The sequence below is a fragment of the Eubalaena glacialis genome, chromosome 6, assembly GCF_028564815.1.
Source record: "Eubalaena glacialis isolate mEubGla1 chromosome 6, mEubGla1.1.hap2.+ XY, whole genome shotgun sequence".
NCBI classification, from domain to species: Eukaryota; Metazoa; Chordata; class Mammalia; order Artiodactyla; family Balaenidae; genus Eubalaena; species Eubalaena glacialis.
In genome coordinates, this window is record NC_083721.1 from 55658894 (window position 1) to 55672897 (window position 14004).

The 14004-nt window shown below is 36.4% G+C and overlaps 1 protein-coding gene across 6 annotated transcripts in view; it reads left to right on the forward strand.

Annotated features, from left to right (window-relative positions):
• Positions 1-14004, forward strand: part of BBX (BBX high mobility group box domain containing) — a 279825-nt gene that overhangs the window by 115903 nt on the left and 149918 nt on the right. For 2 of the 6 annotated variants that reach the window (XM_061194151.1, XM_061194152.1), the window contains exon 3: positions 1164-1237. The exons of the other annotated variants lie outside the window; for them this stretch is intronic. The gene's annotated coding sequence lies outside the window, so the exon portion shown is untranslated. The remainder of the gene's footprint in view (positions 1-1163; positions 1238-14004) is intronic. 6 annotated transcript variants of the gene reach the window in all.

The following is a 14004-nucleotide window of genomic DNA, read 5'->3' on the forward strand; positions in this document are numbered from 1 at the left end:
AAGATCTGGATTTATTCTTTCATCCATACCCTTGTTGTAAAAAATGTGGATGAATGAGTAGTATCTTGTGTGAAGCCACGTGAGGCCGTTTAATATTTTATTTATTCTTTCAAGCTGTTGTTTTCTTCCGTAGCACTGGGTGACAACTGAATCATCTAAGTCTAGTTAGGATTACTCAGATGAATCATTACACATTTTTGATATTTAATGTGTAAGAGCCAGTTCTTCCATATTGTAGTGGCTGATTAGGGAAAAAAACTTTAGCCAAGCCATAAAATGACTAACAGTATTGATCAAGCTGTAAGCCAGTAAGTGATATCTGATTTTTGGAGTGTGTTATAACCTGCTGATTGTAAGGAAATATATTGTCATAATCTGCAGGAGGGTAGGAAATTGTCTCTCTTAGTTGAGTGTGAATTTAGTATTACCATGAAGCACTTGAGAAGCTAAATAAATGTCTCAGAAACTGAAATAACTTAATTTTAAAAAAGGTACGGTTTAAGTGTATGTCTGTATTTGCAGTATTAATGTAAAATGTTCATTTAATTTGTATACTCTTGTTGATTTTGATCCTCTTATATTCATTTCATCATACGTAGCTAGAAAGTAATTTTTTAGTTACAGCTTTTCTCTATTTGTATGTGTTCCCCCCCACTCCCCACCTTAAAAAAAAACTATCTTGGTTTCACTTGTTATCTTTAAAACATTTAAAAGATAAAATATCAGATATTAACATCTGAACCACAGCTTAACTGTATGGGTTGGGCTAGTCATTTCAAATAACTTGAATTTAGTCAGGATGTCAATATAATTTCATGTTTTTCCAGAGAATTCACCTGTAACTCTACACCTGAATTTTGTCAGAAAGCTAAGAGGTGATTGCCTGTAATTCTTTGTCTCTGTAACTTTAGTCTCAGAATTCCCATTGAGTAATTTTAGTGACTATCTTTTTGTTAAATTAAAGTTGACAATAAATACTTTAGGTCTTTTTTTCCTAAATAGTGTTAGTAGAGGGATGTTTAATAATTTTCCTGATTTTGATTGCTTGGCTGTTAATTCATCTTACTTAGGGATTATTTTGCTAAAGGAGAATAAGTGTCAGCTTTGTTTGAAAGGGCTTCCTGGCTCACCATTTTAATCACTTTGCTATGGGTCCTTCACAGAATTCTGCTGCATCACAGAAGCTGGAAGTTCTGATGTTCCATTGAAATCACAATGGAAAGTCTTGACTTGACCGGTAAGAGCAGCCCTGCAGGTGCATCTTACTTACTTATCTGGAAGCAGTGAAACAGTCAGGAGCTAAGTGGTAACAGAGCTGGTCTCAACTTTTTCCCGTCTGATGGATTCACCTTCCGTATTGATCAGAGAAGTGTGATAATTGTGTATTTTTTTGGTCAATTTTATTAGTATTTTTTAAGTGACACTTTAATCTCTATCATCAAGTAAGTTAAATTTTCCTTTAAAATCATGAATTTTAAAAAATTAACTATTTCAGAATCTCTGGTTTGTTTCTCCACAGTAATGGGCTGTTGGTGAAAGTCCATTTACTGAAGTCCTAATTATCTAGAGAATACATACCTAAATAAATATTACATTGGTCTGTTCCCCCAAAGCCTTTTTTTGTATTGCCTGAAAAAGTTGAGATTTTAAAATATATACATGTGGCAAATTATATCAAACTTTGAAACTCACAGATACTATAATTCTGTCCTCTTGTATATAAGTTATATTCAAAACTGCTTCTTTAGGAATATTTTAAGATTAATTTTGGTCATGATTACTTAAATGCATAGAGTCTTCTCAGTCTGGGAATGAAAATGTGTGATTGCTTTACTGATGTTTGAATACTTTATGGTGAACTGATGATTTATAAGACCAAGGAATTTAATATAAATTAAAATTAACAGAAGTAGTAAATATTGTTTAGTTGCAATTTTTAGGACATGAACTTATTTTTCAATTTTTTATTCATCGAAATCTTAAATCTTTTCTGTTCTTAAGTAGTTTTGATAGCTTATTAGGTCCGTCTAGAATATCTGTGTCTACCTTTTTTGTTTTAGTAAGTATATGACTGAATGTTGCTTTTATGATATGAGTATAAATATAAGGCCTCTGAACCATTCTTCTGAATGTTGCAGTCTAGGATTGTACACATTGCAAAAATAAATGCCATTTAGCTTGTGTGTTTACTAGGATATTGAAACAACAACAAAATCTTATTGCCAGTGAGAAGATTGGGATTTAGTTATTTTTCCTCCTTTCTGTGCTATCCTTTAAGGCACAATGAAGTTAGAAATATAAATTCTGGATTTACAAATGCCAGTTAGGATACAGTTGATTATGGTTTTACTGGGTCAGCAGAATAGATTACAGAATATTTGAATATCTATACTGAAATGTCAAATATGTTCTCGATTACTAATCCTAAAGGCAGTTGAGTATAGTGAGATACAAAGAAAATTAAATTTGTGACAGTATTCTTAGTTTTCTGAATATGAATACATATATAGACAGTAAAGCAGGACCTTTTAAATTACCTATTCAGAAAACTAAATCATTAATCAGTAGTTGTTGGCAGTCTTGACTTAAGTAGCCATCTCATCTATGATCTCTAAATGTTAATCAGATTATTTTAATACAATATTTTTTTTGACTGTAAGCAGAAATTGACAAAAAATGCTGATAAAATTTAAGAAGACTGAGACTTTATATTTCTAGCATAAGTATATATTCATCTTAAATACAGTATTAACTAACAGAAAATTGCCGTACAAAATCAGGAGTAATTTAGGAAACTAATTTTGGAAAATGTTACCGAGCAAGATGATGCCAGGGTTCAGTAAATCTGGGAAACATGCTATTTTAGTTAGCTTAGGCAAAGTTTTGTTTAATTATCCAGAGTCCCCAAGTCTTAGTGGTTTATAGCAGTAAAAGTTTCTTTCTCGCTCACGTTCGTGTTCTTGATGAATCTGCTGCCACTCTGCTCCATATCCTCTTCATTCCTGGATCAAAGCTGAAGGACAACCTCTCTGGGATGCTTAAGTCTTGTGGCAGAAGGAGAAAAGAATGATGGTGGAATCTTGGCTCTTTAAACTGCTGCTGAGAGGTGGTATATGTCACTACCTCTTACATTTCATTGGCTAAAGCATGTCACATGGCCAACTCATGTCATAGGGTAGGAGTGGCCTTTTAAGAGGGGTGGGGTAGGGGAAGGCTGATAGGAAGGCATAATGCATATTTGAAGTATAATATCTGCATAATCCTGTCTAGAGTTCTTCTAGACAGACAGAATGCACCTAGTATGTTAAGCTTCCAGGAAGTCCTGTAGTAAATGAATGTGTTTAACATGGAAAGTTATTTGACTATGAATCCTCTTGTAGTTACGTGGAACACATTGAGCTTTGAAACCCTGTGACAAGTTTTAAGGAATGAGGAGTTGATACAATTCAAGAGTTTCATTAAGTTTTGAACATTATCACTTTTCCACTATGCAATAAGTGGAAATACAGTCTATATTAAAGTTACTTACCTTATTGTTTTATGTGTTTTAAAATGAATGAAAATTACTGCAGACTGGACCCTCTGCGGTTTGCATACAGAGTTAGAGAAGGGAAATAATGATTCTCTTAATAACTTCTTACCTATGTTTACTAAGTTGCAGAACTTTTGGCAGATGTTATCTAATTTGATATAGAGGAAGAGCATGAGAAAATGGGTACTTTGCTTTTTCCAGTAGTAATACAATAATTTTACCATGTAATGGTAACCAAATGCTTCTACTTAAGATCAATTTAAGGAATCATTCTAGAGAGAAAAAATGCGGATACTATAGGGTGGTTAACAATTGCATCCCATGGGTTTTCTGATGTACTTCACTCGAGGTCGTATTCACTATACAGTGATTGTATTATTCTCTCCTAAGTTTTCTAGAAAATTGCTAGGCATTATGAACTCAACCAATGTTGATTTGATTAATCCCACAGGTTTTATAAAACATTGCTACCAGACCTGTGTGGACTAAGATGATTTAAATATAAAGGAGTATATAAACAATGCTTTGTTTGATAGTTCATAGTTCTTTAAGATTGGGGAAAAGGAACATCTGTGGATTCAGAGAAACTTAGGCATAAACCGTAGTTCTGGAACTTTTAAATTGAAAGAATTTGGGTGTTTATGTAACCTCTCTGAAATTTTGTTTTCTCATCTTAATATCGGATAATGATCTCCACCTTGTGGAATTCTGATAATTAAATAAGGGAATTATGTTGAGTGTTGATACACTGCCTGGCACATGGGATGCAGTCAAGAAATGGTAGTTAAGAAAAATGTGATCATAGTTCAATAATCTTGAATGCACTATAATATACCTTTATTACAGTGTATGTATGTCTAAACTGTGTTTGCATATTTATATTTACACACACATACTTTGAGTTTTAACAAATTGTCCTGAATGCATAAGAGCCTATATATTCTACAGTTACCACTGAAAGGGTGAATCCTGTAGAAATACTAGTCACCCTATGATCTAATAAATCACTTCTTGCCACTGAGAACATAGAAATCCTAAGGACAGAGTGATTGCCAAAGGTGGATATGTGGCCTTGACTCTGGATATTAATGAGGTCAGCATCAAAGAAATCAAATTTTATATAATCTCGATGCACAATGTACAAGAACAGGAGACAGTGCCACAGAAATTTTCTTCACCATGTAGAGCAAATGCTGTTTGGTTTCAAAAGAATCAACATTTCTATTTCAAGATTTTTATGCTGCTGTTTTCCAGTGAGGGTGAGATTATTTAGATTCCTTCGAGGACTTCTCTGTTGGCATTGTCCCCTTGCACTCAGAATCAGGACAACAGAGGATATCTCTTAGGGGTTCAAAGCTTTATGCTATTTCCAAATGACAATTTAATGTAGAACAACACACACATATATAAATAATTTTGGAGTGAATTATTCTTCAGATTGCTCCAGGCACTTCTCTTCATAAACGAATCATTGTTGCAACAACTATCAGTTACATATTCAGCTGGATTTTTTGTGTGTTTGTTTATTTGGCTGCGCCGGGTCTTAGTTGCGGCACGTGGGATCTTCGTTGGCGCATACAGTATCTTTTAGTTGCGGCGTGCGGACTCTTGGTTGCGGCACGAGAACTCGTAGTTGTGGCGTGCATGTGGGATCTAGTTCCCTGACCAGGGATCAAACCCGGGCCCTCTACACTGGGAGTGCAGAGTCTTAACCACTGGACCACCAGGGAAGTCCCCTCAGCTGGATTATTGATAGAGTAAAACTATTTCAAAAATAGAATCTTTTAATTTTTAGAGATTATATAGTCTGCTTGGGCTGCCATAACAAAATACCACAGACTGGGTGGCTTAAACAGCAGATATTTTTTAACAGTTCTGGAGGCTAAAAGTCCATGATAAAGATGCTGACAAATTCTGTCTCTGGTGTGGTTTCTCTTCCTGGCTTATGGACAGTTGCCTTCTTGCTGTGTCCTCACATGACCTTTTCTCTGTGTGTGTGTGTGTGTGTGTGTGTGTGTGTGTAGAAAGTGTGCTCTGGTTACTTCCCCTTCTTAAAAGGACACCAGTTCTATCAGATAATGGCCCCACCCTAATGACCTTACTTAACTTTTACCTTCTTCTAGGGTCTATCTCCAAATATAATCACATGGGGCTTTGAGGTTTCATCATATGAATTTGAGGGCAACCAGTTCAGTTCATCCCAGAGGTAATTGTTTTTCTGTGCCAGAGTGAAGTGAAAGTTAAAAAAAAAAAAAAAAAAAACTTTCTATGTTATTTAATCTATAAACAAGAAAACCTGGTTCATTATAGTCATCTAAGACTAAAAATATCTTTGGATCTTTGAGATGGGAGACATTTGAAATTACTGAATTCATATTTCTTCCACTTTGAAGTCACTGTGCATGAAAAAGTCTTTCAGGTGAAGGGATCAAATCTAAGAACTTGAAAATTAGAGTGTTTTGTATGATGGAGGAATTACATCATTGTAAAAATCGATTTCCATGTGTATTCATTGTTATCTAGGAATGGAATGTATTTGAAAATTAGGTTGAGGAATAAGACAATTTCTCTTTTGAGTTATATCTGTTTCTGCTTACTATAATCAAGCCAATTCACATTTTTTCAAGGCTATATTCTTTTACTTTGTGACTCAGTTGTGAATTCAACAGGGAAATGGCATACTCTTAAAGATTCTGGAAAACAGAAAGAAGAGATTGTTTATTTGAAATAAAGCCAGCAGAAGCCATGGAGTCCTAAATCTGTTATTCTACCTGTTTATTTTCCTGCCTCCCTCTCTCTCTTTCTTTATCCACTTTTTTCTTCCTCCTCCTTTCCCTTTTTTCCTCTGATATCAGCTCTTGAGCTGGTAATCATTGTATTTCTCAAGTATGATAGTCTAAGTGCAATTCTTTGAACATTTGTATAGTACTTCTTTCTACTACACAATAGGAACTTTTTCTATTAGGTAAGTCAGTTGATGGGTGTTTGGGATTAGTGATGGGTAATAGCATTGATGTAGGCTCAGCTTAACTCTTCGTTTTATCTTTAAACTTTTTCTAATACGTGTGTTCTGTGTCACTAGAATAATTTCAGTTTCTGGTGATTTGATGCCTTTATAAAAACAAAACGTACTCCAAAGGAAACAAACCTTTGAGACATGTACCTTTGTATAAAAATAACTTTAAATTGATTTGCAATTTTTTTTCTCATCCTGTGTGTTTATAGACTAAAGGATAAACTCTTGAGCACTGATCTAATTTTGTGGATGACAGTTTAATTGGTTGAAAATTATTTTAACTCATTTATCTACCTTTGTCTTTTTTTTGAATTTTATTTTATTTTCTTATACAGCAGGTTCTTATTAGTTATCTATTTTATACGTATTAGTGTATATATGTCAAACCCAATCTTCCAATTCATCCCCCCTCTTCCCCCCCCCCCCCGCCACTTTCCCCCTTTGGTGTCCATCATTTTGTTCTCTACATTTGTGTCTCTATTTCTGCCTTGCAAACCGGTTCATCTATACCATTTTTCTAGATTCCACATATATGTGTTAATATACAATATTTGTTTTTCTCTTTCTGACTTACTTCACTCCGTATGGCAGTCTCTAGGTCCACGTCTCTACAAATGACCCAATTTTGTTCCTTTTTATGGCTGAGTAATATTCCATTGTATATATGTACCACATCTTCTTTATCCATTCATCTGTTGATGGGCATTTAGGTTGCTTCCATGACCTGGCTATTGTAAATAGTGCTGCAGTGAACACTGGGGTGCATGTGTCTTTTTGAATTTTGGTTTTCTCTGGGTTTATGCCCAGTAGTGGGATTGTTGGGTCATATGATAATTCTATTTTTAGTTTTTTAAGGAAGCTCCATACTGTTCTCCATAGTGGCTGTATCAATTTACATTCCCATCAACAGTGCAAGAGGGATCCCTTTTCTCCACACCCTCTGCAGCATTTGTTGTTTGTGATTTTCTGATGATGCCCGTTCTAACCAGTGTGATGTGATACCTCATTGTAGTTTTGATTTGCATTTCTCTAATAATTAGTGATGTTGAGCAGCGTTTCATGTGCCTCTTGGCCATCTGTATGTCTTCTTTGAAGAAGTGTCTATTTAGGTCTTCTGCCCATTTTTGGATTGGGTTGTTTGTTTTTTTAATATTGAGCTGCATGAGCTGTTTATACATTTTGGAGATTAATCCTTTGTTGATTCGTTTGCAAATATTTTCTCCCATTCTGAGGATTGTCTTTTCATCTTGTTTACAGTTTCCTTTGCTGTGCAAAAGCTTTGAAGTTTCATTAGGTCCCATTTGTTTATTTTTGTTTTTATTTCCATTACTCTAGGAGGTGGGCCAAAAAAGATCTTGCTGTGGTTTATGTCAAAGAGTGTTCTTCCTATGTTTTCCTCTAAGAATTTTATAGTGTCTGGTCTTACATTTAGGTCTTTAATTCATTTTGAATTTATTTTTGTGTATGGTGTTAGGGAGTGTTCTAATTTCATTCTTTTACATGTGGCTGCCCAGTTTTCCCCATACCACTTTTGAAGAGACTGTCTCTTCTCCATTGTATATCCTTGCCTCCTTTGTCATAGATTAGTTGACCATAGGTGAGTTGGTTTATCTCTGGGCTTTGTATCCTTTTCCATTGATCTATGTTTCTGTTTTTGTGCCAGTACCATATTGTCTTGATTACTGTAGCTTTGTAGTATAGTCCTAAGTCAGGGAGTATGATTCCTCCAGCTCCGTTTTTTTCCCTCAAGACTGCTTTGGCTATGCGGGGTCTTCTGTGTCTCCATACAAATTTTGAAATATTTTTGTTCTAGTTCTGTAAAAAATGCCATTGGTAATTTGATAGGGATTGCACTGAATCTGTAGATTGCTTTGGGTAGTGTAGTCATTTTCACAATATTGATTCTTCCAATCCAAGAACATGGTATATCTCTCCATCTGTTTGTGTCATCTTTAATTTGTTTCATCAGTGTCTTATAGTTTTCTGAGTACAGGTCTTTTACCTCCTTAGGTAGGTTTATTCCTAGGTATTTTATTCTTTTTGCTGCGATGGTGAATGGGATTGTTTCCTTAATTTCTCTTTCTGATCTTTCGTTGTTAATGTATAGGAATGCAAGAGAGTTCTGTGTATTAATTTTGTATCTTGCAACTTTACCAAATTCACTGATTAGCTCTAGTAGTTTTCTGGTGGCATCTTTAGGATTATCTATATATAGTATCATGTCATCTGCAAACAGTGACAGTTTTACTTCTTCTTTTCCAATTTGTATTCCTTTTATTTCTTTTTCTTCTCTGATTGTCGTGGCTAGAACTTCCAAAACTATGTTGACTAATAGCGGTGAGAGTGGACATCCTTGTCTTGTTCCTGATCTTAGAGGAAATGCTTTCAGTTTTTCACCATTGAGAATGATGTTTGCTGTGGGTTTGTCGTATATGGCCTTTATTATGCTGAGGTAGTTTCCCTCTATGCCCACTTTCTGGAGAGTTTTTATCATAAATCGGTGTTGAATTTTGTCAAAAGTTTTTCTGCATCTATTGAGATGATCATATGGTTTTTCTTCTTCAATTTGTTAATATGGTGTATCACATTGATTGATTTGCATATATTGAAGAATCCTTGCATCCCTGTGATAAATCCCACTTGATCATGGTGTATGATCCTTTTAATGTGTTGTTGGATATTGTTTGCTAGTATTTTGTTGAGGATTTTTGCATCTATATTCCTCAGTGGTATTGGTGTGTAATTTTCTTTTATTGTAGTATCTTTGTTTGGTTTTGGTATCAGGGTGATAGTGGCCTTGTAGAATGAGTTTGGGGGTGTTCCTTCCTCTGCAATTTTTTGGAAGAGTTTGAGAGGTTGGGTGTTAGCTCTTCTCTAAATGTTTGGTAGAGTTCGCCTGTGAAGCCTTCTGGTCCTGGACTTTTGTTTGTTGGAAGATTTTTAATCACAGTTTCCATTTCATTACTTGTGATTGGTCTGTTCATATTTTCTGCTTCTTCCTGGTTCAGTCTTGGAAGGTTATACTTTTCTAAAACTCCGTCCATTTCTTCCAGGTTGTCCATTTTATTGGCAAAGAGTTGCTTGTAGTAGTCTCTTATGATGCTTTGTATTTCTGCTGTGTCCATTGTAACTTCTCCTTTTTCATTTCTAATTTTATTGATTTGAGTCCTCTCCCTCCTTTCTTGATAAGTCTGGCTAATGGCTTATCAATTTTGTTTATCTTCTCAGAGAACTGGCTTTTAGTTTTATTCATCTTTGCTATTGTTTTCTTTGTTTCTATTTCATTTATTTCTGCTCTGATCTTTATGATTTCTTTCCTTCTGCTAACTTTGGGTTTTATTTGTTCTTCTTTCTCTAGTTCCTTTAAGTGTAAGGTTAGATTGTTTATTTGAGTTTTTCTTGTTTCTTGAGGTAGTATAGTATTGCTATAAACTTCCTTCTTAGAACTGCTTTTGCTGTATCCCATAGGTTTTGGATCATCGTGTTTTTGTTGTGATTTGTCTCTAGGTATTTTTTGATTTCCTCTTTGATTTCTTCAGTGATCTCTTGGTTATTTAGTAACGTATTGTTTAGCCTCCATGTGTTTGTGTTTTTTTCTCTGCAGTTTATTTCTAATCTTATAGTATTGTGGTCAGCAAAGATGCTTGATATGATTTCAGTTTTCTTAAATTTACTGAGGCTTGAGTTGTGATCCAAGATATGATCTATCCTGGAGAATGTTCCGTGTGTACTTGAGAAGAAAGTGTAATCTGCTGTTTTTGGATGGAATGTCCTATAAATTTCAATTAAATCTATCTGGTCTATTGTGTCATTTAAAGCTTGTATTTCCTTATTTATTTTCTGTCTGGATAATCTGTCCATTGGTGTAAGTGAGGTGTTAAAGTCCCCCACTATTATTGTGTTACTGTCGATTTCCTCTTTTATAGCTGTTAGCATTTGTCTTATGTTTTTAGGTGCTCCTGTGTTGGGTGCATATATATTTATAATTGTTATATCTTCTTCTTGGATTGGTCCCTTAATCATTATGTAGTGTCCTTCCTTGTCTCTTGTAACATTCTTTATTTTAAAGTCTATTTCATCTGATATGAGTATTGCTACTCCAGCATCCTTTTGATTTCCATTTGCATGGAATATCTTTTTGCATCCCCTCACTTTCAGTCTGTGTGTGTCCCTAGGTCTGAAGTTCGTCTCTTGTAGACAACATATATATGGGTCTTGTTTTTGTATCCATTCAGCCAGTCTTTGTCTTTTGGATGGAGCATTTAATCCATTTACATTTAAAGTAATTATCCATATGTGTGTTCCTATTACCATTTTCTTAAGTGTTTTGAGTTTGCTTTTGTAGGTCCTTTCCTTCTCTTGTGTTTCCCACTTAGAGAAGTTCCTTTAGCATTTATCGTAGAGGTGGTTTGGTGGTGCTGAATTCACTTAGCTTTTGCTTGTTTGTAAAGCTTTTGATTTCTCTGTCGAATCTGAATGAGATCCTTGCTAGGTAGAGTAGTCTTGGTTGTAGGTTCTTCCCTTTCATCACTTTAAATATATTGTGCCACTCCCTTCTGGCTTGTAGAGATTCTTCTGAGAAATCAGCTGTTAACCTTATGGGAGTTCCTTTGCATGTTATTTGCCATTTTTCCCTTGTTGCTTTTAATAATTTTTGTCTGTCTTTAATTTTTGTTAGTTTGATTACTGTGTTTCTCGGTGTGTTTCTCCTTGGGTTTATCCTGCCTGGGACTCGGCACTTCCTGGATTTGGGTGGCTATTTCCTTTCCCATGTTAGGGAAGTTTTTGACTATAATCTCTTCAAATATTTTCTCGGGTCCTTTCTCTCTTCTCCTTCTGGGACTCCTATAATGCGAATGTAGTTGTGTTTAATATTGTCCCATAGCAGTGAATTCCACCATTCTGTCCTCCAGGTCAGTTATCCATTCTTCTGCCTCAGTTATTCTGCTATTGAATCCTTCTAGTGTATTTTTCATTTTAGTTATTGTATTGTTCATCTCTGTTTATTTGTTCTTTAATTCTTCTAGATGTTTGTTCTTTAATTCTTCCAGGTGTTTGTTAAACATTTCTTGCATCTTTTGATCTTTGCCTCCATTTTCTTTCCGAAGTCCTGGATCATCTTCACTATTATTATTGTGAGTTCTTTTTTTGGAAGGTTGCCTATCTCCACTTCATTTACTTGTTTTTCTGGGTTTTATCTTGCTCCTTCATCTGGTACATAGCCCTCTGCCTTTTCATTTTATCTATCTTTCTGTGAATGTGGTTTTCGTTCCACAGGCTGCAGGACTGTAGTTCTTCTTGGTTCTGCTGTCTGCCCTCTGGTGGATGAGGCTATTTCAGAGGCTTGTGCAAGCTTTCTGATGGGAGGGACTGGTGGTGGGTAGAGTTGGGTGTTGCTCTGGTGGGCTGAGCTCAGTAAAACTTTAATCTGCTTGTCTGCTGATGGGTGGGGCTGAGTTCCCTCCCTGTTGGTTGTTTGGCCTGAGGCAACCCAGCACAGGATGCTACAGGCTCTTTGGTGGGGCTAATGGCAGACTCTGGGAGGGCTCATGCCAAGGAGTATTTCCTGGAACTACTTCTGCCAGTGTCCTTATCCCCGTGGTGTGCACAGCCATCCCCCGCCTCTGCAAGAGACCCTCCAACACTAGCAGGTAGGTCTGGTTCAGTCTCCTATGGGGTCACTGCTCCTTCCCCTGAGTCCCAGTGTGCACACTACTTTGTGTGTGCCCTCCAAGAGTGGAGTCTTTGTTTCCCCCAGTCCTGTCGATCCTGCAGTCAAATCCCACTAGCCTTCAAAGTCTGATTCTCTAGGAATTCCTTCTCCCGTTCCGGACCCCCGTTTGGGAAGCCTGACGTGGGACTCAGAATCGTCACTCCAGTGGGTGGACTTCTGTGGTATAATTGTTCTCCAGTTTTTGAGTCATCCACCCAGCCGTTATGGGATTTGATTTTATTGTGATTGTGCCCCTTCTGCCGTCTCATTGTGGCTTGTCCTTTGTCTTTGGATGTGGGGTATCTTTTTTGGTGAGTTCCAGTGTCTTCCTGTTGATGACTGTTCAGCAGTTAGTTGTGATTCCGGTGGTCTCACAAGTTGGAATGAGTACACGTCCTTCTACTCCGCCATCTTGAACCAATCTCCTTATCTGCTTTTGATTTCGGTTTCCCTCTAAAGCTATTTACAGAATGACTGAAACTCAAGCCTTGTATATGATAAACTTTAGCAATGTATTTCTTCTGTAGACAGTAGGATCAGTCTAGTGATATTGAATTTACTAGTTAAGGACAGTACAAATAAAGTCAGACATAACCACTTCATCCATTATTACTACTATGAAAGGTGATGGATAAATTATTTTTATACTGAAGTCCATATTCCCTCTGATCTCTATTACAGAGAATTGTGTTTCTCCAGGAAAGGAAATGGATCAAATGGGGTAAAATTTCTCATAACATTTCAGTCAGAATTTCCATACATTTTAATGTAAAATATGTACTGCATTTACTGGATATTCTGTACATACACAGATAAGTGTAAATGTATACGAGTATATACATGTAATTTTTTTCAGATAACCTCTTGAAGAAGCCAAGAGACTTAAGTTTACATTAGAGAGTCTAGTTTGTTGATGGCTGTATACTCCAAACGTAGAAACAGTGTCTGGCATGTGGAACTTGTTTAGTGAACATTTGGTGAATTGGTAATACAGGAGTTCACATTTATTAATCATGTATTCCATTGACATTTATGTTAATAAACATCCCCAGGTCTACCTGGAGATAGTTGTTCTTCCCAGTCTGAGTTCAGGGAAGGGAGTGTTCCTTAAAAATACATCTTTCTGTGCCTTTAAGTTGCAGTTAATCCTATAATCAATAAATGTTAGTAAGCTTAAGAACTTAAAATGAAGGACTTCCCTGGTGGTGCAGTGGTTAACAATCTGCCTGCCAGTGCAGGGGACACAGGTTCGAGCCCTGGTCTGGGAAGATCCCACATGTTGCAGAGCAACTAAGCCCATGCGCCACAACTACTGAGCCTGCCCTCTAGAGCCTGTGCGACACAACTACTGAGCCCGCACGACACAACTACTGAAACCGTGTGCTTAGAGCCTGTGCTCCGCAGCAAGAGATGCCAGCGCAATGAGAAGCCCATGCACTGCAACAAAGAGTAGCTCCTGCTCACAGCAACTAGATAAAGCCTGTGCGCAGCAAAGAAGATCCAATGCAGCCAAAAATAAATAAATAAATAAATTTATTTTAAAAATTAAAAAAAGAAAACTTAAAATGAGCAGCAAAAAATTTCTGGGTAGCTGTTGGCTCATTTATAGTGTCCATTGAGTCAGCAGGTGTTTATTAAGAGTGGTAAGCCTTCTGCCAAGTACTTCCCTAACACTCCATCAGTGGCCCTGTGAGTGGAGTGCCTGTTAAGGTTCTGAGATTTAAGCAAGGCAGATTGGTTCAG